Source organism: Engystomops pustulosus, chromosome 9 (genome assembly GCF_040894005.1).
Source record: "Engystomops pustulosus chromosome 9, aEngPut4.maternal, whole genome shotgun sequence".
Taxonomy (NCBI): domain Eukaryota; kingdom Metazoa; phylum Chordata; class Amphibia; order Anura; family Leptodactylidae; genus Engystomops; species Engystomops pustulosus.
In genome coordinates, this window is record NC_092419.1 from 69,954,505 (window position 1) to 69,978,015 (window position 23,511).

The following is a 23,511-nucleotide window of genomic DNA, read 5'->3' on the forward strand; positions in this document are numbered from 1 at the left end:
TGAACAGCTGCTGTCAACAGCATTCTAAGCTGAATGTGCCTGCTCTCGTCAGATCGCAGCAGCAATGCAGCTTAAGGCTTGGCAAGTACCAGCATGGGAGACTGGCTGGGAATCCCAAGTTCTGTTGACCTTTTTGAACCTGAAAATTGTGTTAGTTTCTCTATGAGATAGTAAAAGAAGGTTCAAATTGAACAGCTGCTGTCAACGGCCATTCTAAGCTGAATGTGCCTGCTCTCGTCAGATCGCAGCAGCAATGCAGCTTAAGGCTTGGCAAGTACCAGCATGGGAGACTGGCTGGGAATCCCAAGTTCTGTTGACCTTTTTGAACCTGAAAATTGTGTTAGTTTCTCTATGAGATAGTAAAAGAAGGTTCAAATTGAACAGCTGCTGTCAACGGCCATTCTAAGCTGAATGTGCGTGCTCTTGTCGGATCACAGCAGCGATGCGGCTTAAGGCTTGGCAAGTACCAGCATGGGAGACTGGCTGCGAATTCCAAGTTCCGTTGACCTTTTTGAACCTGAAAATTGTGTTAGTTTCTCTATGAGATAGTAAAAGAAGGTTCAAACTAAACAGCTGCTGTCAACGGCCATTCTAAGCTGAATGTGCCTGCTCTCGTCAGATCGCAGCATCAATGCAGCTTAAGGCTTGGCAAGTACCAGCATGGGAGACTGGCTGGGAATCCCAAGTTCTGTTGACCTTTTTGAACCTGAAAATTGTTAGTTTCTCTGTCAAAGATGGTAAAAGAAGGTTCAAATTGAACAGCTGCTGTCAACGGCCATTCTAAGCTGAATGTGCCTGCTCTCGTCAGATCGCAGCAGCAATGCAGCTTAAGGCTTGGCAAGTACCAGCATGGGAGACTGGCTGGGAATCCCAAGTTCCGTTGACCTTTTTGAACTTGAAAATTGTGTTAGTTTCTCTATGAGATAGTAAAAGAAGGTTCAAATTGAACAGCTGCTGTCAACGGCCATTCTAAGCTGAATGTGTCTGCTCTCGTCAGATCGCAGCAGCAATGCAGCTTAAGGCTTGGCAAGTACCAGCATGGGAGACTGGCTGGGAATCCCGAGTTCCGTTGACCTTTTTGAACCTGAAAATTGTGTTAGTTTCTCTATGAGATAGTAAAAGAAGGTTCAAATTGAACAGCTGCTGTCAACGGCCATTCTAAGCTGAATGTGCCTGCTCTCGTCAGATCGCAGCAGCAATGCAGCTTAAGGCTTGGCAAGTACCAGCATGGGAGACTGGCTGGGAATCCCAAGTTCCGTTGACCTTTTTGAACCTGAAAATTGTTAGTTTCTCTGTCAAAGATGGTAAAAGAAGGTTCAAATTGAACAGCTGCTGTCAACGGCCATTCTAAGCTGAATGTGCCTGCTCTCGTCAGATCGCAGCAGCAATGCAGCTTAAGGCTTGGCAAGTACCAGCATGGGAGACTGGCTGGGAATCCCAAGTTCTGTTGACCTTTTTGAACCTGAAAATTGTGTTAGTTTTTCTATGAGATAGAAAAAGAAGGTTCAAATTGAACAGCTGCTGTCAACGGCCATTCTAAGCTGAATGTGCCTGCTCTTGTCAGATCGCAGCGGCAATGCAGCTTAAGGCTTGGCAAGTACCAGCATGGGAGACTGGCTGGGAATCCCAAGTTCTGTTGACCTTTTTGAACCTGAAAATTGTGTTAGTTTCTCTATGAGATAGTAAAAGAAGGTTCAAACTGAACAGCTGCTGTCAACGGCCATTCTAAGTTGAATGTGCCTGCTCTCATCAGATCGCAGCAACAATGCAGCTTAAGGCTTGGCAAGTACAAGCATGGGAGACTGGCTGGGAATCCCAAGTTCTGTTGACCTTTTTGAACCTGAAAATTGTTAGTTTCTCTGTCAAAGATGGTAAAAAAAGGTTCAATTTGAACAGCTGCTGTCAACGGCCATTCTAAGCTGAATGTGCCTGCTCTCGTCAGATCGCAGCAGCAATGCAGCTTAAGGCTTGGCAAGTACCAGCATGGGAGACTGGCTGGGAATCCCAAGTTCCGTTGACCTTTTTGAACCTGAAAATTGTGTTAGTTTCTCTATGAGATAGTAAAAGAAGGTTCAAATTGAACAGCTGCTGTCAACGGCCATTCTAAGCTGAATGTGCGTGCTCTTGTCGGATCACAGCAGCGATGCGGCTTAAGGCTTGGCAAGTACCAGCATGGGAGACTGGCTGCGAATTCCAAGTTCCGTTGACCTTTTTGAACCTGAAAATTGTGTTAGTTTCTCTATGAGATAGTAAAAGAAGGTTCAAACTGAACAGCTGCTGTCAACGGCCATTCTAAGCTGAATGTGCCTGCTCTCGTCAGATCGCAGCATCAATGCAGCTTAAGGCTTGGCAAGTACCAGCATGGGAGACTGGCTGGGAATCCCAAGTTCTGTTGACCTTTTTGAACCTGAAAATTGTTAGTTTCTCTGTCAAAGATGGTAAAAGAAGGTTCAAATTGAACAGCTGCTGTCATCGGCCATTCTAAGCTGAATGTGCCTGCTCTCGTCAGATCGCAGCAGCAATGCAGCTTAAGGCTTGGCAAGTACCAGCATGGGAGACTGGCTGGGAATCCCAAGTTCCGTTGACCTTTTTGAACCTGAAAATTGTGTTAGTTTCTCTATGAGATAGTAAAAGAAGGTTCAAATTGAACAGCTGCTGTCAGCGGCCATTCTAAGCTGAATGTGCGTGCTCTTGTCGGATCACAGCAGCGATGCGGCTTAAGGCTTGGCAAGTACCAGCATGGGAGACTGGCTGCGAATTCCAAGTTCCGTTGACCTTTTTGAACCTGAAAATTGTGTTAGTTTCTCTATGAGATAGTAAAAGAAGGTTCAAACTGAACAGCTGCTGTCAACGGCCATTCTAAGCTGAATGTGCCTGCTCTCGTCAGATCGCAGCATCAATGCAGCTTAAGGCTTGGCAAGTACCAGCATGGGAGACTGGCTGGGAATCCCAAGTTCTGTTGACCTTTTTGAACCTGAAAATTGTTAGTTTCTCTGTCAAAGATGGTAAAAGAAGGTTCAAATTGAACAGCTGCTGTCATCGGCCATTCTAAGCTGAATGTGCCTGCTCTCGTCAGATCGCAGCAGCAATGCAGCTTAAGGCTTGGCAAGTACCAGCATGGGAGACTGGCTGGGAATCCCAAGTTCCGTTGACCTTTTTGAACCTGAAAATTGTGTTAGTTTCTCTATGAGATAGTAAAAGAAGGTTCAAATTGAACAGCTGCTGTCAGCGGCCATTCTAAGCTGAATGTGCGTGCTCTTGTCGGATCACAGCAGCGATGCGGCTTAAGGCTTGGTAAGTACCAGCATGGGAGACTGGCTGCGAATCCCAAGTTCCGTTGACCTTTTTGAACCTGAAAATTGTGTTAGTTTCTCTATGAGATAGTAAAAGAAGGTTCGAACTGAACAGCTGCTGTCAACGGCCATTCTAAGCTGAATGTGCCTGCTCTCGTCAGATCGCAGCAGCAATGCAGCTTAAGGCTTGGCAAGTACCAGCATGGGAGACTGGCTGGGAATCCCAAGTTCTGTTGACCTTTTTGAACCTGAAAATTGTGTTAGTTTTTCTATGAGATAGTAAAAGAAGGTTCAAATTGAACAGCTGCTGTCAACGGCCATTCTAAGCTGAATGTGCCTGCTCTCGTCAGATTGCAGCAGCAATGCAGCTTAAGGCTTGGCAAGTACCAGCATGGGAGACTGGCTGGGAATCCCAAGTTCTGTTGACCTTTTTGAACGTGAAAATTGTGTTAGTTTCTCTATGAGATAGTAAAAGAAGGTTCAAATTGAACAGCTGCTGTCAACGGCCATTCTAAGCTGAATGTGCCTGCTCTCATCAGATCGCAGCAACAATGAAGCTTAAGGCTTGGCAAGTACCAGCATGGGAGACTGGCTGGGAATCCCAAGTTCTGTTAACCTTTTTGAACCTGAAAATTGTTAGTTTCTCTGTCAAAGATGGTAAAAGAAGGTTCAAATTGAACAGCTGCTGTCAACGGCCATTCTAAGCTGAATGTGCCTGCTCTCGTCAGATCGCAGCAGCAATGCAGCTTAAGGCTTGGCAAGTACCAGCATGGGAGACTGGCTGGGAATCCCAAGTTCCGTTGACCTTTTTGAACCTGAAAATTGTGTTAGTTTCTCTATGAGATAGTAAAAGAAGGTTCAAATTGAACAGCTGCTGTCAACGGCCATTCTAAGCTGAATGTGCCTGCTCTCGTCAGATCGCAGCAGCAATGCAGCTTAAGGCTTGGCAAGTACCAGCATGGGAGACTGGCTGGGAATCCCAAGTTCCGTTGACCTTTTTGAACCTGAAAATTGTGTTAGTTTCTCTATGAGATAGTAAAAGAAAGTAGAAATTAGGCAGCTGCTGTCAACGGCCATTCTAAGCTGAATGTGCCTGCTCTCGTCAGATCGCAGCAGCAATGCAGCTTAAGGCTTGGCAAGTACCAGCATGGGAGACTGGCTGGGAATCCCAAGTTCTGTTGACCTTTTTGAACCTGAAAATTGTGTTAGTTTTTCTATGAGATAGTAAAAGAAGGTTCAAATTGAACAGCTGCTGTCAACGGCCATTCTAAGCTGAATGTGCCTGCTCTCGTCAGATCGCAGCAGCAATGCAGCTTAAGGCTTGGCAAGTACCAGCATGGGAGACTGGCTGGGAATCCCAAGTTCTGTTGACCTTTTTGAACCTGAAAATTGTGTTAGTTTCTCTATGAGATAATAAAAGAAGGTTCAAATTGAACAGCTGCTGTCAACGGCCATTCTAAGCTGAATGTGCCTGCTCTCGTCAGATCGCAGCAGCAATGCAGCTTAAGGCTTGGCAAGTACCAGCATGGGAGACTGGCTGCGAATCCCAAGTTCCGTTGACCTTTTTGAACCTGAAAATTGTTAGTTTCTCTGTCAAAGATGGTAAAAGAAGGTTCAAATTGAACAGCTGCTGTCAACGGCCATTCTAAGCTGAATGTGCCTGCTCTCGTCAGATCGCAGCAGCAATGCAGCTTAAGGCTTGGCAAGTACCAGCATGGGAGACTGGCTGGGAATCCCAAGTTCCGTTGACCTTTTTGAACCTGAAAATTGTGTTAGTTTCTCTATGAGATAGTAAAAAAAGGTTCAAATTGAACAGCTGCTGTCAACGGCCATTCTAAGCTGAATGTGCCTGCTCTCGTCAGATCGCAGCAGCAATGCAGCTTAAGGCTTGGCAAGTACCAGCATGGGAGACTGGCTGGGAATCCCAAGTTCCGTTGACCTTTTTGAACCTGAAAATTGTGTTAGTTTCTCTATGAGATAGTAAAAAAAGGTTCAAATTGAACAGCTGCTGTCAACGGCCATTCTAAGCTGAATGTGCCTGCTCTCGTCAGATCGCAGCAGCAATGCAGCTTAAGGCTTGGCAAGTACCAGCATGGGAGACTGGCTGGGAATCCCAAGTTCCGTTGACCTTTTTGAACCTGAAAATTGTGTTAGTTTCTCTATGAGATAGTAAAAAAAGGTTCAAATTGAACAGCTGCTGTCAACGGCCATTCTAAGCTGAATGTGCCTGCTCTCGTCAGATCGCAGCAACAATGAAGCTTAAGGCTTGGCAAGTACCAGCATGGGAGACTGGCTGGGAATCCCAAGTTCTGTTAACCTTTTTGAACCTGAAAATTGTTAGTTTCTCTGTCAAAGATGGTAAAAGAAGGTTCAAATTGAACAGCTGCTGTCAACGGCCATTCTAAGCTGAATGTGCCTGCTCTCGTCAGATCGCAGCAGCAATGCAGCTTAAGGCTTGGCAAGTACCAGCATGGGAGACTGGCTGGGAATCCCAAGTTCCGTTGACCTTTTTGAACCTGAAAATTGTGTTAGTTTCTCTGTCAAAGATGGTAAAAGAAGGTTCAAATTGAACAGCTGCTGTCAACGGCCATTCTAAGCTGAATGTGCCTGCTCTCGTCAGATCGCAGCAGCAATGCAGCTTAAGGCTTGGCAAGTACCAGCATGGGAGACTGGCTGGGAATCCCAAGTTCCGTTGACCTTTTTGAACCTGAAAATTGTGTTAGTTTCTCTATGAGATAGTAAAAGAAGGTTCAAACTGAACAGCTGCTGTCAACGGCCATTCTAAGCTGAATGTGCCTGCTCTCGTCAGATCGCAGCAGCAATGCAGCTTAAGGCTTGGCAAGTAACAGCATGGGAGACTGGCTTGGAATCCCAAGTTCCGTTGACCTTTTTGAACCTGAAAATTGTGTTAGTTTCTCTATGAGATAGTAAAAGAAGGTTCAAATTGAACAGCTGCTGTCAACGGCCATTCTAAGCTGAATGTGCCTGCTCTCGTCAAATCGCAGCAGCAATGCAGCTTAAGGCTTGGCAAGTACCAGCATGGGAGACTGGCTGGGAATCCCAAGTTCCGTTGACCTTTTTGAACCTGAAAATTGTTAGTTTCTCTGTCAAAGATGGTAAAAGAAGGTTCAAATTGAACAGCTGCTGTCAACGGCCATTCTAAGCTGAATGTGCCTGCTCTCGTCAGATCGCAGCAGCAATGCAGCTTAAGGCTTGGCAAGTACCAGCATGGGAGACTGGCTGGGAATCCCAAGTTCTGTTGACCTTTTTGAACCTGAAAATTGTGTTAGTTTCTCTATGAGATAGTAAAAGAAGGTTCAAATTGAACAGCTGCTGTCAACGGCCATTCTAAGCTGAATGTGCCTGCTCTCGTCAGATCGCAGCAGCTTAAGGCTTGGCAAGTACCAGCATGGGAGACTGGCTGGGAATCCCAAGTTCCGTTGACCTTTTTGAACCTGAAAATTGTGTTAGTTTCTCTATGAGATAGTAAAAGAAGGTTCAAATTGAACAGCTGCTGTCAACGGCCATTCTAAGCTGAATGTGCCTGCTCTCGTCAGATCGCAGCAGCAATGCAGCTTAAGGCTTGGCAAGTACCAGCATGGGAGACTGGCTGGGAATCCCAAGTTCTGTTGACCTTTTTGAACCTTAAAATTGTGTTAGTTTCTCTATGAGATAGTAAAAGAAGGTTCAAATTGAACAGCTGCTGTCAACGGCCATTCTAAGCTGAATGTGCCTGCTCTCGTCAGATCGCAGCAACAATGAAGCTTAAGGCTTGGCAAGTACCAGCATGGGAGACTGGCTGGGAATCCCAAGTTCTGTTGACCTTTTTGAACCTGAAAATTGTTAGTTTCTCTGTCAAAGATGGTAAAAGAAGGTTCAAATTCAACAGCTGCTGTCAACGGCCATTCTAAGCTGAATGTGCCTGCTCTCGTCAGATCGCAGCAGCAATGCAGCTTAAGGCTTGGCAAGTACCAGCATGGGAGACTGGCTGGGAATCCCAAGTTCCGTGGACCTTTTTGAACCTGAAAATTGTGTTAGTTTCTCTATGAGATAGTAAAAGAAGGTTCAAATTGAACAGCTGCTGTCAACGGCCATTCTAAGCTGAATGTGCCTGCTCTCGTCAAATCGCAGCAGCAATGCAGCTTAAGGCTTGGCAAGTACCAGCATGGGAGACTGGCTGGGAATCCCGAGTTCCGTTGACCTTTTTGAACCTGAAAATTGTGTTAGTTTCTCTATGAGATAGTAAAAGAAGGTTCAAATTGAACAGCTGCTGTCAACGGCCATTCTAAGCTGAATGTGCCTGCTCTCGTCAGATCGCAGCAGCAATGCAGCTTAAGGCTTGGCAAGTACCAGCATGGGAGACTGGCTGGGAATCCCAAGTTCCGTTGACCTTTTTGAACCTGAAAATTGTTAGTTTCTCTGTCAAAGATGGTAAAAGAAGGTTCAAATTGAACAGCTGCTGTCAACGGCCATTCTAAGCTGAATGTGCCTGCTCTCGTCAGATCGCAGCAGCAATGCAGCTTAAGGCTTGGAAAGTACCAGCATGGGAGACTGGCTGGGAATCCCAAGTTCTGTTGACCTTTTTGAACCTGAAAATTGTGTTAGTTTTTCTATGAGATAGAAAAAGAAGGTTCAAATTGAACAGCTGCTGTCAACGGCCATTCTAAGCTGAATGTGCCTGCTCTCGTCAGATCGCAGCGGCAATGCAGCTTAAGGCTTGGCAAGTACCAGCATGGGAGACTGGCTGGGAATCCCAAGTTCTGTTGACCTTTTTGAACCTGAAAATTGTGTTAGTTTCTCTATGAGATAGTAAAAGAAGGTTCAAATTGAACAGCTGCTGACAACGGCCATTCTAAGCTGAATGTGCCTGCTCTCGTCAGATCGCAGCAGCAATGCAGCTTAAGGCTTGGCAAGTACCAGCATGGGAGACTGGCTGGGAATCCCAAGTTCCGTTGACCTTTTTGAACCTGAAAATTGTGTTAGTTTCTCTATGAGATAGTAAAAGAAGGTTCAAATTGAACAGCTGCTGTCAACGGCCATTCTAAGCTGAATGTGCCTGCTCTCGTCAGATCGCAGCAGCAATGCAGCGTAAGGCTTGGCAAGTACCAGCATGGGAGACTGGCCGGGAATCCCAAGTACTGTTGACCTTTTTGAACCTGAAAATTGTGTTAGTTTTTCTATGAGATAGTAAAAGAAGGTTCAAATTGAACAGCTGCTGTCAACGGCCATTCTAAGCTGAATGTGCCTGCTCTCGTCAGATCGCAGCAGCAATGCAGCTTAAGGCTTGGCAAGTACCAGCATGGGAGACTGGCTGGGAATACCAAGTTCCGTTGACATTTTTGAACCTGAAAATTGTGTTAGTTTCTCTATGAGATAGTAAAAGAAGGTTCGAACTGAACAGCTGCTGTCAACGGCCATTCTAAGCTGAATGTGCCTGCTCTCGTCAGATCGCAGCGGCAATGCAGCTTAAGGCTTGGCAAGTACCAGCATGGGAGACTGGCTGGGAATCCCAAGTTCTGTTGACCTTTTTAAACCTGAAAATTGTGTTAGTTTCTCTATGAGATAGTAAAAGAAGGTTCAAACTGAACAGCTGCTGTCAACGGCCATTCTAAGTTGAATGTGCCTGCTCTCGTCAGATCGCAGCAACAATGCAGCTTAAGGCTTGGCAAGTACAAGCATGGGAGACTGGCTGGGAATCCCAAGTTCTGTTGACCTTTTTGAACCTGAAAATTGTTAGTTTCTCTGTCAAAGATGGTAAAAGAAGGTTTAAATTGAACAGCTGCTGTCAACGGCCATTCTAAGCTGAATGTGCCTGCTCTCGTCAGATGGCAGCAGCAATGCAGCTTAAGGCTTGGCAAGTACCAGCATGGGAGACTGGCTGGGAATCCCAAGTTCCGTTGACCTTTTTGAACCTGAAAATTGTGTTAGTTTCTCTATGAGATAGTAAAAGAAGGTTCAAATTGAACAGCTGCTGTCAACGGCCATTCTAAGCTGAATGTGCGTGCTCTTGTCGGATCACAGCAGCGATGCGGCTTAAGGCTTGGCAAGTACCAGCATGGGAGACTGGCTGCGAATTCCAAGTTCCGTTGACCTTTTTGAACCTGAAAATTGTGTTAGTTTCTCTATGAGATAGTAAAAGAAGGTTCAAACTGAACAGCTGCTGTCAACGGCCATTCTAAGCTGAATGTGCCTGCTCTCGTCAGATCGCAGCAGCAATGCAGCTTAAGGCTTGGCAAGTACCAGCATGGGAGACTGGCTGGGAATCCCAAGTTCTGTTGACCTTTTTGAACCTGAAAATTGTTAGTTTCTCTGTCAAAGATGGTAAAAGAAAGTTCAAATTGAACAGCTGCTGTCAACGGCCATTCTAAGCTGAATGTGCCTGCTCTCGTCAGATCGCAGCAGCTTAAGGCTTGGCAAGTACCAGCATGGGAGACTGGCTGGGAATCCCAAGTTCCGTTGACCTTTTTGAACCTGAAAATTGTGTTAGTTTCTCTATGAGATAGTAAAAGAAGGTTCAAATTGAACAGCTGCTGTCAACGGCCATTCTAAGCTGAATGTGCCTGCTCTCGTCAGATCGCAGCAGCAATGCAGCTTAAGGCTTGGCAAGTACCAGCATGGGAGACTGGCTGGGAATCCCAAGTTCTGTTGACCTTTTTGAACCTGAAAATTGTGTTAGTTTCTCTATGAGATAGTAAAAGAAGGTTCAAATTGAACAGCTGCTGTCAACGGCCATTCTAAGCTCAATGTGCTTGCTCTCGTCAGATCGCAGCAGCAATGCAGCTTAAGGCTTGGCAAGTACCAGCATGGGAGACTGGCTGGGAATCCCAAGTTCCGTTGACCTTTTTGAACCTGAAAATTGTTAGTTTCTCTGTCAAAGATGGTAAAAGAAGGTTCAAATTGAACCGTTGCTGTCAACGGCCATTCTAAGCTGAATGTGCCTGCTCTCGTCAGATCGCAGCAGCAATGCAGCTTAAGGCTTGGCAAGTATCTGCTTGGGAGACTGGCTGGGAATCCCAAGTACTGTTGACCTTTTTGAACCTGAAAATTGTGTTAGTTTTTCTATGAGATAGTAAAAGAAGGTTCAAATTGAACAGCTGCTGTCAACGGCCATTCTAAGCTGAATGTGCCTGCTCTCGTCAGATCGCAGCAGCCATGCAGCTTAAGGCTTGGCAAGTACCAGCATGGGAGACTGGCTGGGAATCCCAAGTTCCGTTGACCTTTTTGAACCTGAAAATTGTGTTAGTTTATCTATGAGATAGTAAAAGAAGGTTCAAATTGAACAGCTGCTGTCAACGGCCATTCTAAGCTGAATGTGCCTGCTCTCGTCAGATCGCAGCAACAATGCAGCTTAAGGCTTGGCAAGTACAAGCATGGGAGACTGACTGGGAAACCCAAGTTCTGTTGATCTTTTTGAACCTTAAAATTGTTAGTTTCTCTGTCAAAGATGGTAAAAGAAGGTTCAAATTGAACAGCTGCTGTCAACGGCCATTCTAAGCTGAATGTGCCTGCTCTCGTCAGATCGCAGCAGCAATGCAGCTTAAGGCTTGGCAAGTACCAGCATGGGAGACTGGCTGGGAATCCCAAGTTCCGTTGACCTTTTTGAACCTGAAAATTGTGTTAGTTTCTCTATGAGATAGTAAAAGAAGGTTCAAACTGAACAGCTGCTGTCAACGGCCATTCTAAGCTGAATGTGCCTGCTCTCGTCAGATCGCAGCAACAATGCAGCTTAAGGCTTGGCAAGTACCAGCATGGGAGACTGGCTGGGAATCCCAAGTTCCGTTGACCTTTTTGAACCTGAAAATTGTGTTAGTTTCTCTATGAGATAGTAAAAGAAGGTTCAAATTGAACAGCTGCTGTCAACGGCCATTCTAAGCTGAATGTGCCTGCCCTCGTCAGATCGCAGCAGCAATGCAGCTTAAGGCTTGGCAAGTACCAGCATGGGAGACTGGCTGGGAATCCCAAGTTCTGTTGACCTTTTTGAACCTGAAAATTGTGTTAGTTTCTCTGTCAAAGATGGTAAAAGAAGGTTCAAATTGAACAGCTGCTGTCAACGGCCATTCTAAGCTGAATGTGCCTGCTCTCGTCAGATGGCAGCAGCAATGCAGCTTAAGGCTTGGTAAGTACCAGCATGGGAGACTGGCTGGGAATCCCAAGTTCCGTTGACCTTTTTGAACCTGAAAATTGTGTTAGTTTCTCTATGAGATAGTAAAAGAAGGTTCAAATTGAACAGCTGCTGTCAACGGCCATTCTAAGCTGAATGTGCCTGCTCTCGTCAGATCGCAGCAGCAATGCAGCTTAAGGCTTGGCAAGTACCAGCATGGGAGACTGGCTGGGAATCCCAAGTTCTGTTGACCTTTTTGAACCTGAAAATTGTGTTAGTTTCTCTATGAGATAGTAAAAGAAGGTTCAAATTGAACAGCTGCTGTCAACGGCCATTCTAAGCTAAATGTGCCTGCTCTCGTCAGATGGCAGCAGCAATGCAGCTTAAGGCTTGGTAAGTACCAGCATGGGAGACTGGCTGGGAATCCCAAGTTCCGTTGACCTTTTTGAACCTGAAAATTGTGTTAGTTTCTCTATGAGATAGTAAAAGAAGGTTCAAATTGAACAGCTGCTGTCAACGGCCATTCTAAGCTGAATGTGCCTGCTATTGTCGGATCACAGCAGCGATGCGGCTTAAGACTTGGCAAGTACCAGCATGGGAGACTGGCTGGGAATCCCAAGTTCTGTTGACCTTTTTGAACCTGAAAATTGTGTTAGTTTCTCTATGAGATAGTAAAAGAAGGTTCAAATTAAACAGCTGCTGTCAACGGCCATTCTAAGCTGAATGTGCCTGCTCTCGTCAGATCGCAGCAGCTTAAGGCTTGGCAAGTACCAGCATGGGAGACTGGCTGGGAATCCCAAGTTCCGTTGACCTTTTTGAACCTGAAAATTGTGTTAGTTTCTCTATGAGATAGTAAAAGAAGGTTCAAATTGAACAGCTGCTGTCAACGGCCATTCTAAGCTGAATGTGCCTGCTCTCGTCAGATCGCAGCAGCAATGCAGCTTAAGGCTTGGCAAGTACCAGCATGGGAGACTGGCTGGGAATCCCAAGTTCTGTTGACCTTTTTTAACCTGAAAATTGTGTTAGTTTCTCTATGAGATAGTAAAAGAAGGTTCAAATTGAACAGCTGCCGTCAACGGCCATTCTAAGCTGAATGTGCCTGCTCTCGTCAGATCGCAGCAGCAATGCAGCGTAAGGCTTGGCAAGTACCAGCATGGGAGACTGGCCGGGAATCCCAAGTACTGTTGACCTTTTTGAACCTGAAAATTGTGTTAGTTTTTCTATGAGATAGTAAAAGAAGGTTCAAATTGAACAGCTGCTGTCAACGGCCATTCTAAGCTGAATGTGCCTGCTCTCGTCAGATCGCAGCAGCAATGCAGCTTAAGGCTTGGCAAGTACCAGCATGGGAGACTGGCTGGGAATACCAAGTTCCGTTGACATTTTTGAACCTGAAAATTGTGTTAGTTTCTCTATGAGATAGTAAAAGAAGGTTCGAACTGAACAGCTGCTGTCAACGGCCATTCTAAGCTGAATGTGCCTGCTCTCGTCAGATCGCAGCGGCAATGCAGCTTAAGGCTTGGCAAGTACCAGCATGGGAGACTGGCTGGGAATCCCAAGTTCTGTTGACCTTTTTAAACCTGAAAATTGTGTTAGTTTCTCTATGAGATAGTAAAAGAAGGTTCAAACTGAACAGCTGCTGTCAACGGCCATTCTAAGTTGAATGTGCCTGCTCTCGTCAGATCGCAGCAACAATGCAGCTTAAGGCTTGGCAAGTACAAGCATGGGAGACTGGCTGGGAATCCCAAGTTCTGTTGACCTTTTTGAACCTGAAAATTGTTAGTTTCTCTGTCAAAGATGGTAAAAGAAGGTTCAAATTGAACAGCTGCTGTCAACGGCCATTCTAAGCTGAATGTGCCTGCTCTCGTCAGATGGCAGCAGCAATGCAGCTTAAGGCTTGGCAAGTACCAGCATGGGAGACTGGCTGGGAATCCCAAGTTCCGTTGACCTTTTTGAACCTGAAAATTGTGTTAGTTTCTCTATGAGATAGTAAAAGAAGGTTCAAATTGAACAGCTGCTGTCAACGGCCATTCTAAGCTGAATGTGCGTGCTCTTGTCGGATCACAGCAGCGATGCGGCTTAAGGCTTGGCAAGTACCAGCATGGGAGACTGGCTGCGAATTCCAAGTTCCGTTGACCTTTTTGAACCTGAAAATTGTGTTAGTTTCTCTATGAGATAGTAAAAGAAGGTTCAAACTGAACAGCTGCTGTCAACGGCCATTCTAAGCTGAATGTGCCTGCTCTCGTCAGATCGCAGCAGCAATGCAGCTTAAGGCTTGGCAAGTACCAGCATGGGAGACTGGCTGGGAATCCCAAGTTCTGTTGACCTTTTTGAACCTGAAAATTGTTAGTTTCTCTGTCAAAGATGGTAAAAGAAAGTTCAAATTGAACAGCTGCTGTCAACGGCCATTCTAAGCTGAATGTGCCTGCTCTCGTCAGATCGCAGCAGCAATGCAGCTTAAGGCTTGGCAAGTACCAGCATGGGAGACTGGCTGGGAATCCCAAGTTCCGTTGACCTTTTTGAACCTGAAAATTGTGTTAGTTTCTCTATGAGATAGTAAAAGAAGGTTCAAATTGAACTGCTGCTGTCAACGGCCATTCTAAGCTGAATGTGCCTGCTCTCATCAGATCGCAGCAGCAATGCAGCTTAAGACTTGGCAAGTACCAGCATGGGAGACTGGCTGGGAATCCCAAGTTCTGTTGACCTTTTTGAACCTGAAAATTGTGTTAGTTTCTCTATGAGATAGTAAAAGAAGGTTCAAATTGAACAGCTGCTGTCAACGGCCATTCTAAGCTGAATGTGCCTGCTCTCGTCAGATCGCAGCAGCTTAAGGCTTGGCAAGTACCAGCATGGGAGACTGGCTGGGAATCCCAAGTTCCGTTGACCTTTTTGAACCTGAAAATTGTGTTAGTTTCTCTATGAGATAGTAAAAGAAGGTTCAAATTGAACAGCTGCTGTCAACGGCCATTCTAAGCTGAATGTGCCTGCTCTCGTCAGATCGCAGCAGCAATGCAGCTTAAGGCTTGGCAAGTACCAGCATGGGAGACTGGCTGGGAATCCCAAGTTCTGTTGACCTTTTTGAACCTGAAAATTGTGTTAGTTTCTCTATGAGATAGTAAAAGAAGGTTCAAATTGAACAGCTGCTGTCAACGGCCATTCTAAGCTCAATGTGCTTGCTCTCGTCAGATCGCAGCAGCAATGCAGCTTAAGGCTTGGCAAGTACCAGCATGGGAGACTGGCTGGGAATCCCAAGTTCCGTTGACCTTTTTGAACCTGAAAATTGTTAGTTTCTCTGTCAAAGATGGTAAAAGAAGGTTCAAATTGAACCGTTGCTGTCAACGGCCATTCTAAGCTGAATGTGCCTGCTCTCGTCAGATCGCAGCAGCAATGCAGCTTAAGGCTTGGCAAGTATCTGCTTGGGAGACTGGCTGGGAATCCCAAGTACTGTTGACCTTTTTGAACCTGAAAATTGTGTTAGTTTTTCTATGAGATAGTAAAAGAAGGTTCAAATTGAACAGCTGCTGTCAACGGCCATTCTAAGCTGAATGTGCCTGCTCTCGTCAGATCGCAGCAGCAATGCAGCTTAAGGCTTGGCAAGTACCAGCATGGGAGACTGGCTGGGAATCCCAAGTTCCGTTGACCTTTTTGAACCTGAAAATTGTGTTAGTTTCTCTATGAGATAGTAAAAGAAGGTTCAAACTGAACAGCTGCTGTCAACGGCCATTCTAAGCTGAATGTGCCTGCTCTCGTCAGATCGCAGCAGCAATGCAGCTTAAGGCTTGGCAAGTACCAGCATGGGAGACTGGCTGGGAATCCCAAGTTCTGTTGACCTTTTTGAACCTGAAAATTGTTAGTTTCTCTGTCAAAGATGGTAAAAGAAAGTTCAAATTGAACAGCTGCTGTCAACGGCCATTCTAAGCTGAATGTGCCTGCTCTCGTCAGATCGCAGCAGCAATGCAGCTTAAGGCTTGGCAAGTACCAGCATGGGAGACTGGCTGGGAATCCCAAGTTCCGTTGACCTTTTTGAACCTGAAAATTGTGTTAGTTTCTCTATGAGATAGTAAAAGAAGGTTCAAATTGAACTGCTGCTGTCAACGGCCATTCTAAGCTGAATGTGCCTGCTCTCATCAGATCGCAGCAGCAATGCAGCTTAAGACTTGGCAAGTACCAGCATGGGAGACTGGCTGGGAATCCCAAGTTCTGTTGACCTTTTTGAACCTGAAAATTGTGTTAGTTTCTCTATGAGATAGTAAAAGAAGGTTCAAATTGAACAGCTGCTGTCAACGGCCATTCTAAGCTGAATGTGCCTGCTCTCGTCAGATCGCAGCAGCTTAAGGCTTGGCAAGTACCAGCATGGGAGACTGGCTGGGAATCCCAAGTTCCGTTGACCTTTTTGAACCTGAAAATTGTGTTAGTTTCTCTATGAGATAGTAAAAGAAGGTTCAAATTGAACAGCTGCTGTCAACGGCCATTCTAAGCTGAATGTGCCTGCTCTCGTCAGATCGCAGCAGCAATGCAGCTTAAGGCTTGGCAAGTACCAGCATGGGAGACTGGCTGGGAATCCCAAGTTCTGTTGACCTTTTTGAACCTGAAAATTGTGTTAGTTTCTCTATGAGATAGTAAAAGAAGGTTCAAATTGAACAGCTGCTGTCAACGGCCATTCTAAGCTCAATGTGCTTGCTCTCGTCAGATCGCAGCAGCAATGCAGCTTAAGGCTTGGCAAGTACCAGCATGGGAGACTGGCTGGGAATCCCAAGTTCCGTTGACCTTTTTGAACCTGAAAATTGTTAGTTTCTCTGTCAAAGATGGTAAAAGAAGGTTCAAATTGAACCGTTGCTGTCAACGGCCATTCTAAGCTGAATGTGCCTGCTCTCGTCAGATCGCAGCAGCAATGCAGCTTAAGGCTTGGCAAGTATCTGCTTGGGAGACTGGCTGGGAATCCCAAGTACTGTTGACCTTTTTGAACCTGAAAATTGTGTTAGTTTTTCTATGAGATAGTAAAAGAAGGTTCAAATTGAACAGCTGCTGTCAACGGCCATTCTAAGCTGAATGTGCCTGCTCTCGTCAGATCGCAGCAGCAATGCAGCTTAAGGCTTGGCAAGTACCAGCATGGGAGACTGGCTGGGAATCCCAAGTTCCGTTGACCTTTTTGAACCTGAAAATTGTGTTAGTTTCTCTATGAGATAGTAAAAGAAGGTTCAAATTGAACAGCTGCTGTCAACGGCCATTCTAAGCTGAATGTGCCTGCTCTCGTCAGATCGCAGCAACAATGCAGCTTAAGGCTTGGCAAGTACAAGCATGGGAGACTGACTGGGAAACCCAAGTTCTGTTGATCTTTTTGAACCTTAAAATTGTTAGTTTCTCTGTCAAAGATGGTAAAAGAAGGTTTAAATTGAACAGCTGCTGTCAACGGCCATTCTAAGCTGAATGTGCCTGCTCTCGTCAGATCGCAGCAGCAATGCAGCTTAAGGCTTGGCAAGTACCAGCATGGGAGACTGGCTGGGAATCCCAAGTTCCGTTGACCTTTTTGAACCTGAAAATTGTGTTAGTTTCTCTATGAGATAGTAAAAGAAGGTTCAAACTGAACAGCTGCTGTCAACGGCCATTCTAAGCTGAATGTGCCTGCTCTCGTCAGATCGCAGCAACAATGCAGCTTAAGGCTTGGCAAGTACCAGCATGGGAGACTGGCTGGGAATCCCAAGTTCCGTTGACCTTTTTGAACCTGAAAATTGTGTTAGTTTCTCTATGAGATAGTAAAAGAAGGTTCAAATTGAACAGCTGCTGTCAACGGCCATTCTAAGCTGAATGTGCCTGCCCTCGTCAGATCGCAGCAGCAATGCAGCTTAAGGCTTGGCAAGTACCAGCATGGGAGACTGGCTGGGAATCCCAAGTTCTGTTGACCTTTTTGAACCTGAAAATTGTGTTAGTTTCTCTGTCAAAGATGGTAAAAGAAGGTTCAAATTGAACAGCTGCTGTCAACGGCCATTCTAAGCTGAATGTGCCTGCTCTCGTCAGATGGCAGCAGCAATGCAGCTTAAGGCTTGGTAAGTACCAGCATGGGAGACTGGCTGGGAATCCCAAGTTCCGTTGACCTTTTTGAACCTGAAAATTGTGTTAGTTTCTCTATGAGATAGTAAAAGAAGGTTCAAATTGAACAGCTGCTGTCAACGGCCATTCTAAGCTGAATGTGCCTGCTCTCGTCAGATCGCAGCAGCAATGCAGCTTAAGGCTTGGCAAGTACCAGCATGGGAGACTGGCTGGGAATCCCAAGTTCTGTTGACCTTTTTGAACCTGAAAATTGTGTTAGTTTCTCTATGAGATAGTAAAAGAAGGTTCAAATTGAACAGCTACTGTCAACGGCCATTCTAAGCTAAATGTGCCTGCTCTCGTCAGATGGCAGCAGCAATGCAGCTTAAGGCTTGGTAAGTACCAGCATGGGAGACTGGCTGGGAATCCCAAGTTCCGTTGACCTTTTTGAACCTGAAAATTGTGTTAGTTTCTCTATGAGATAGTAAAAGAAGGTTCAAATTGAACAGCTGCTGTCAACGGCCATTCTAAGCTGAATGTGCCTGCTATTGTCGGATCACAGCAGCGATGCGGCTTAAGACTTGGCAAGTACCAGCATGGGAGACTGGCTGGGAATCCCAAGTTCTGTTGACCTTTTTGAACCTGAAAATTGTGTTAGTTTCTCTATGAGATAGTAAAAGAAGGTTCAAATTGAACAGCTGCTGTCAACGGCCATTCTAAGCTGAATGTGCCTGCTCTCGTCAGATTGCAGCAGCTTAAGGCTTGGCAAGTACCAGCATGGGAGACTGGCTGGGAATCCCAAGTTCCGTTGACCTTTTTGAACCTGAAAATTGTGTTAGTTTCTCTATGAGATAGTAAAAGAAGGTTCAAATTGAACAGCTGCTGTCAACGGCCATTCTAAGCTGAATGTGCCTGCTCTCGTCAGATCGCAGCAGCAATGCAGCTTAAGGCTTGGCAAGTACCAGCATGGGAGACTGGCTGGGAATCCCAAGTTCCGTTGACCTTTTTGAACCTGAAAATTGTTAGTTTCTCTGTCAAAGATGGTAAAAGAAGGTTCAAATTGAACAGCTGCTGTCAACGGCCATTCTAAGCTGAATGTGCCTGCTCTCGTCAGATCGCAGCAGCAATGCAGCTTAAGGCTTGGCAAGTACCAGCATGGGAGACTGGCTGGGAATCCCAAGTTCTGTTGACCTTTTTGAACCTGAAAATTGTGTTAGTTTTTCTATGAGATAGAAAAAGAAGGTTCAAATTGAACAGCTGCTGTCAACGGCCATTCTAAGCTGAATGTGCCTGCTCTCGTCAGATCGCAGCGGCAATGCAGCTTAAGGCTTGGCAAGTACCAGCATGGGAGACTGGCTGGGAATCCCAAGTTCTGTTGACCTTTTTGAACCTGAAAATTGTGTTAGTTTCTCTATGAGATAGTAAAAGAAGGTTCAAATTGAACAGCTGCTGACAACGGCCATTCTAAGCTGAATGTGCCTGCTCTCGTCAGATCGCAGCAGCAATGCAGCTTAAGGCTTGGCAAGTACCAGCATGGGAGACTGGCTGGGAATCCCAAGTTCCGTTGACCTTTTTGAACCTGAAAATTGTGTTAGTTTCTCTATGAGATAGTAAAAGAAGGTTCAAATTGAACAGCTGCTGTCAACGGCCATTCTAAGCTGAATGTGCCTGCTCTCGTCAGATCGCAGCAGCAATGCAGCGTAAGGCTTGGCAAGTACCAGCATGGGAGACTGGCCGGGAATCCCAAGTACTGTTGACCTTTTTGAACCTGAAAATTGTGTTAGTTTTTCTATGAGATAGTAAAAGAAGGTTCAAATTGAACAGCTGCTGTCAACGGCCATTCTAAGCTGAATGTGCCTGCTCTCGTCAGATCGCAGCAGCAATGCAGCTTAAGGCTTGGCAAGTACCAGCATGGGAGACTGGCTGGGAATACCAAGTTCCGTTGACATTTTTGAACCTGAAAATTGTGTTAGTTTCTCTATGAGATAGTAAAAGAAGGTTCGAACTGAACAGCTGCTGTCAACGGCCATTCTAAGCTGAATGTGCCTGCTCTCGTCAGATCGCAGCGGCAATGCAGCTTAAGGCTTGGCAAGTACCAGCATGGGAGACTGGCTGGGAATCCCAAGTTCTGTTGACCTTTTTAAACCTGAAAATTGTGTTAGTTTCTCTATGAGATAGTAAAAGAAGGTTCAAACTGAACAGCTGCTGTCAACGGCCATTCTAAGTTGAATGTGCCTGCTCTCGTCAGATCGCAGCAACAATGCAGCTTAAGGCTTGGCAAGTACAAGCATGGGAGACTGGCTGGGAATCCCAAGTTCTGTTGACCTTTTTGAACCTGAAAATTGTTAGTTTCTCTGTCAAAGATGGTAAAAGAAGGTTTAAATTGAACAGCTGCTGTCAACGGCCATTCTAAGCTGAATGTGCCTGCTCTCGTCAGATGGCAGCAGCAATGCAGCTTAAGGCTTGGCAAGTACCAGCATGGGAGACTGGCTGGGAATCCCAAGTTCCGTTGACCTTTTTGAACCTGAAAATTGTGTTAGTTTCTCTATGAGATAGTAAAAGAAGGTTCAAATTGAACAGCTGCTGTCAACGGCCATTCTAAGCTGAATGTGCGTGCTCTTGTCGGATCACAGCAGCGATGCGGCTTAAGGCTTGGCAAGTACCAGCATGGGAGACTGGCTGCGAATTCCAAGTTCCGTTGACCTTTTTGAACCTGAAAATTGTGTTAGTTTCTCTATGAGATAGTAAAAGAAGGTTCAAACTGAACAGCTGCTGTCAACGGCCATTCTAAGCTGAATGTGCCTGCTCTCGTCAGATCGCAGCAGCAATGCAGCTTAAGGCTTGGCAAGTACCAGCATGGGAGACTGGCTGGGAATCCCAAGTTCCGTTGACCTTTTTGAACCTGAAAATTGTGTTAGTTTCTCTATGAGATAGTAAAAGAAGGTTCAAATTGAACTGCTGCTGTCAACGGCCATTCTAAGCTGAATGTGCCTGCTCTCATCAGATCGCAGCAGCAATGCAGCTTAAGACTTGGCAAGTACCAGCATGGGAGACTGGCTGGGAATCCCAAGTTCTGTTGACCTTTTTGAACCTGAAAATTGTGTTAGTTTCTCTATGAGATAGTAAAAGAAGGTTCAAATTGAACAGCTGCTGTCAACGGCCATTCTAAGCTGAATGTGCCTGCTCTCGTCAGATCGCAGCAGCTTAAGGCTTGGCAAGTACCAGCATGGGAGACTGGCTGGGAATCCCAAGTTCCGTTGACCTTTTTGAACCTGAAAATTGTGTTAGTTTCTCTATGAGATAGTAAAAGAAGGTTCAAATTGAACAGCTGCTGTCAACGGCCATTCTAAGCTGAATGTGCCTGCTCTCGTCAGATCGCAGCAGCAATGCAGCTTAAGGCTTGGCAAGTACCAGCATGGGAGACTGGCTGGGAATCCCAAGTTCTGTTGACCTTTTTGAACCTGAAAATTGTGTTAGTTTCTCTATGAGATAGTAAAAGAAGGTTCAAATTGAACAGCTGCTGTCAACGGCCATTCTAAGCTCAATGTGCTTGCTCTCGTCAGATCGCAGCAGCAATGCAGCTTAAGGCTTGGCAAGTACCAGCATGGGAGACTGGCTGGGAATCCCAAGTTCCGTTGACCTTTTTGAACCTGAAAATTGTTAGTTTCTCTGTCAAAGATGGTAAAAGAAGGTTCAAATTGAACCGTTGCTGTCAACGGCCATTCTAAGCTGAATGTGCCTGCTCTCGTCAGATCGCAGCAGCAATGCAGCTTAAGGCTTGGCAAGTATCTGCTTGGGAGACTGGCTGGGAATCCCAAGTACTGTTGACCTTTTTGAACCTGAAAATTGTGTTAGTTTTTCTATGAGATAGTAAAAGAAGGTTCAAATTGAACAGCTGCTGTCAACGGCCATTCTAAGCTGAATGTGCCTGCTCTCGTCAGATCGCAGCAGCAATGCAGCTTAAGGCTTGGCAAGTACCAGCATGGGAGACTGGCTGGGAATCCCAAGTTCCGTTGACCTTTTTGAACCTGAAAATTGTGTTAGTTTCTCTATGAGATAGTAAAAGAAGGTTCAAATTGAACAGCTGCTGTCAACGGCCATTCTAAGCTGAATGTGCCTGCTCTCGTCAGATCGCAGCAACAATGCAGCTTAAGGCTTGGCAAGTACAAGCATGGGAGACTGACTGGGAAACCCAAGTTCTGTTGATCTTTTTGAACCTTAAAATTGTTAGTTTCTCTGTCAAAGATGGTAAAAGAAGGTTCAAATTGAACAGCTGCTGTCAACGGCCATTCTAAGCTGAATGTGCCTGCTCTCGTCAGATCGCAGCAGCAATGCAGCTTAAGGCTTGGCAAGTACCAGCATGGGAGACTGGCTGGGAATCCCAAGTTCCGTTGACCTTTTTGAACCTGAAAATTGTGTTAGTTTCTCTATGAGATAGTAAAAGAAGGTTCAAACTGAACAGCTGCTGTCAACGGCCATTCTAAGCTGAATGTGCCTGCTCTCGTCAGATCGCAGCAACAATGCAGCTTAAGGCTTGGCAAGTACCAGCATGGGAGACTGGCTGGGAATCCCAAGTTCCGTTGACCTTTTTGAACCTGAAAATTGTGTTAGTTTCTCTATGAGATAGTAAAAGAAGGTTCAAATTGAACAGCTGCTGTCAACGGCCATTCTAAGCTGAATGTGCCTGCCCTCGTCAGATCGCAGCAGCAATGCAGCTTAAGGCTTGGCAAGTACCAGCATGGGAGACTGGCTGGGAATCCCAAGTTCTGTTGACCTTTTTGAACCTGAAAATTGTGTTAGTTTCTCTGTCAAAGATGGTAAAAGAAGGTTCAAATTGAACAGCTGCTGTCAACGGCCATTCTAAGCTGAATGTGCCTGCTCTCGTCAGATGGCAGCAGCAATGCAGCTTAAGGCTTGGTAAGTACCAGCATGGGAGACTGGCTGGGAATCCCAAGTTCCGTTGACCTTTTTGAACCTGAAAATTGTGTTAGTTTCTCTATGAGATAGTAAAAGAAGGTTCAAATTGAACAGCTGCTGTCAACGGCCATTCTAAGCTGAATGTGCCTGCTCTCGTCAGATCGCAGCAGCAATGCAGCTTAAGGCTTGGCAAGTACCAGCATGGGAGACTGGCTGGGAATCCCAAGTTCTGTTGACCTTTTTGAACCTGAAAATTGTGTTAGTTTCTCTATGAGATAGTAAAAGAAGGTTCAAATTGAACAGCTGCTGTCAACGGCCATTCTAAGCTAAATGTGCCTGCTCTCGTCAGATGGCAGCAGCAATGCAGCTTAAGGCTTGGTAAGTACCAGCATGGGAGACTGGCTGGGAATCCCAAGTTCCGTTGACTTTTTTGAACCTGAAAATTGTGTTAGTTTCTCTATGAGATAGTAAAAGAAGGTTCAAATTGAACAGCTGCTGTCAACGGCCATTCTAAGCTGAATGTGCCTGCTATTGTCGGATCACAGCAGCGATGCGGCTTAAGACTTGGCAAGTACCAGCATGGGAGACTGGCTGGGAATCCCAAGTTCTGTTGACCTTTTTGAACCTGAAAATTGTGTTAGTTTCTCTATGAGATAGTAAAAGAAGGTTCAAATTGAACAGCTGCTGTCAACGGCCATTCTAAGCTGAATGTGCCTGCTCTCGTCAGATTGCAGCAGCTTAAGGCTTGGCAAGTACCAGCATGGGAGACTGGCTGGGAATCCCAAGTTCCGTTGACCTTTTTGAACCTGAAAATTGTGTTAGTTTCTCTATGAGATAGTAAAAGAAGGTTCAAATTGAACAGCTGCTGTCAACGGCAATTCTAAGCTGAATGTGCCTGCTCTCGTCAGATCGCAGCAGCAATGCAGCTTAAGGCTTGGCAAGTACCAGCATGGGAGACTGGCTGGGAATCCCAAGTTCCGTTGACCTTTTTGAACCTGAAAATTGTGTTAGTTTCTCTATGAGATAGTAAAAGAAGGTTCAAATTGAACAGCTGCTGACAACGGCCATTCTAAGCTGAATGTGCCTGCTCTCGTCAGATCGCAGCAGCAATGCAGCTTAAGGCTTGGCAAGTACCAGCATGGGAGACTGGCTGGGAATCCCAAGTTCCGTTGACCT

General features: G+C 45.6%; 29 pseudogenes; all 29 read left to right on the top strand.

The window, feature by feature from the left end:
• The first annotated feature begins 16,229 nt into the window (after positions 1-16,229).
• On the top strand, positions 16,230-16,348 carry LOC140089255 (5S ribosomal RNA; annotated as a pseudogene).
• Positions 16,349-16,796: 448 nt separating this feature from the next.
• LOC140078273 (5S ribosomal RNA) lies at positions 16,797-16,915 on the top strand (annotated as a pseudogene).
• Positions 16,916-16,985: 70 nt separating this feature from the next.
• On the top strand, positions 16,986-17,104 carry LOC140086166 (5S ribosomal RNA; annotated as a pseudogene).
• A 70-nt stretch (positions 17,105-17,174) lies between these two features.
• Positions 17,175-17,293, top strand: LOC140090543 (5S ribosomal RNA; annotated as a pseudogene).
• Positions 17,294-17,365: 72 nt separating this feature from the next.
• On the top strand, positions 17,366-17,484 carry LOC140090292 (5S ribosomal RNA; annotated as a pseudogene).
• A 70-nt stretch (positions 17,485-17,554) lies between these two features.
• LOC140081546 (5S ribosomal RNA) lies at positions 17,555-17,673 on the top strand (annotated as a pseudogene).
• Positions 17,674-17,743: 70 nt separating this feature from the next.
• Positions 17,744-17,862, top strand: LOC140097527 (5S ribosomal RNA; annotated as a pseudogene).
• Positions 17,863-18,302: 440 nt separating this feature from the next.
• On the top strand, positions 18,303-18,421 carry LOC140078274 (5S ribosomal RNA; annotated as a pseudogene).
• Positions 18,422-18,491: 70 nt separating this feature from the next.
• LOC140081547 (5S ribosomal RNA) lies at positions 18,492-18,610 on the top strand (annotated as a pseudogene).
• Positions 18,611-18,680: 70 nt separating this feature from the next.
• Positions 18,681-18,799, top strand: LOC140089897 (5S ribosomal RNA; annotated as a pseudogene).
• Positions 18,800-18,869: 70 nt separating this feature from the next.
• On the top strand, positions 18,870-18,988 carry LOC140084826 (5S ribosomal RNA; annotated as a pseudogene).
• A 70-nt stretch (positions 18,989-19,058) lies between these two features.
• On the top strand, positions 19,059-19,177 carry LOC140089864 (5S ribosomal RNA; annotated as a pseudogene).
• Positions 19,178-19,436: 259 nt separating this feature from the next.
• LOC140089898 (5S ribosomal RNA) lies at positions 19,437-19,555 on the top strand (annotated as a pseudogene).
• A 70-nt stretch (positions 19,556-19,625) lies between these two features.
• On the top strand, positions 19,626-19,744 carry LOC140092091 (5S ribosomal RNA; annotated as a pseudogene).
• Positions 19,745-19,814: 70 nt separating this feature from the next.
• Positions 19,815-19,933, top strand: LOC140092402 (5S ribosomal RNA; annotated as a pseudogene).
• Positions 19,934-20,192: 259 nt separating this feature from the next.
• Positions 20,193-20,311, top strand: LOC140078275 (5S ribosomal RNA; annotated as a pseudogene).
• A 70-nt stretch (positions 20,312-20,381) lies between these two features.
• Positions 20,382-20,500, top strand: LOC140083153 (5S ribosomal RNA; annotated as a pseudogene).
• Positions 20,501-20,751: 251 nt separating this feature from the next.
• Positions 20,752-20,870, top strand: LOC140081548 (5S ribosomal RNA; annotated as a pseudogene).
• Positions 20,871-20,940: 70 nt separating this feature from the next.
• On the top strand, positions 20,941-21,059 carry LOC140094142 (5S ribosomal RNA; annotated as a pseudogene).
• Positions 21,060-21,129: 70 nt separating this feature from the next.
• On the top strand, positions 21,130-21,248 carry LOC140089256 (5S ribosomal RNA; annotated as a pseudogene).
• Positions 21,249-21,318: 70 nt separating this feature from the next.
• On the top strand, positions 21,319-21,437 carry LOC140078277 (5S ribosomal RNA; annotated as a pseudogene).
• A 70-nt stretch (positions 21,438-21,507) lies between these two features.
• Positions 21,508-21,626, top strand: LOC140093124 (5S ribosomal RNA; annotated as a pseudogene).
• Positions 21,627-21,696: 70 nt separating this feature from the next.
• On the top strand, positions 21,697-21,815 carry LOC140078278 (5S ribosomal RNA; annotated as a pseudogene).
• A 70-nt stretch (positions 21,816-21,885) lies between these two features.
• LOC140086178 (5S ribosomal RNA) lies at positions 21,886-22,004 on the top strand (annotated as a pseudogene).
• Positions 22,005-22,074: 70 nt separating this feature from the next.
• On the top strand, positions 22,075-22,193 carry LOC140090545 (5S ribosomal RNA; annotated as a pseudogene).
• A 72-nt stretch (positions 22,194-22,265) lies between these two features.
• On the top strand, positions 22,266-22,384 carry LOC140090294 (5S ribosomal RNA; annotated as a pseudogene).
• A 70-nt stretch (positions 22,385-22,454) lies between these two features.
• On the top strand, positions 22,455-22,573 carry LOC140081549 (5S ribosomal RNA; annotated as a pseudogene).
• Positions 22,574-23,202: 629 nt separating this feature from the next.
• On the top strand, positions 23,203-23,321 carry LOC140083983 (5S ribosomal RNA; annotated as a pseudogene).
• A 70-nt stretch (positions 23,322-23,391) lies between these two features.
• On the top strand, positions 23,392-23,510 carry LOC140084827 (5S ribosomal RNA; annotated as a pseudogene).
• The last annotated feature ends 1 nt before the right edge of the window (position 23,511 follows it).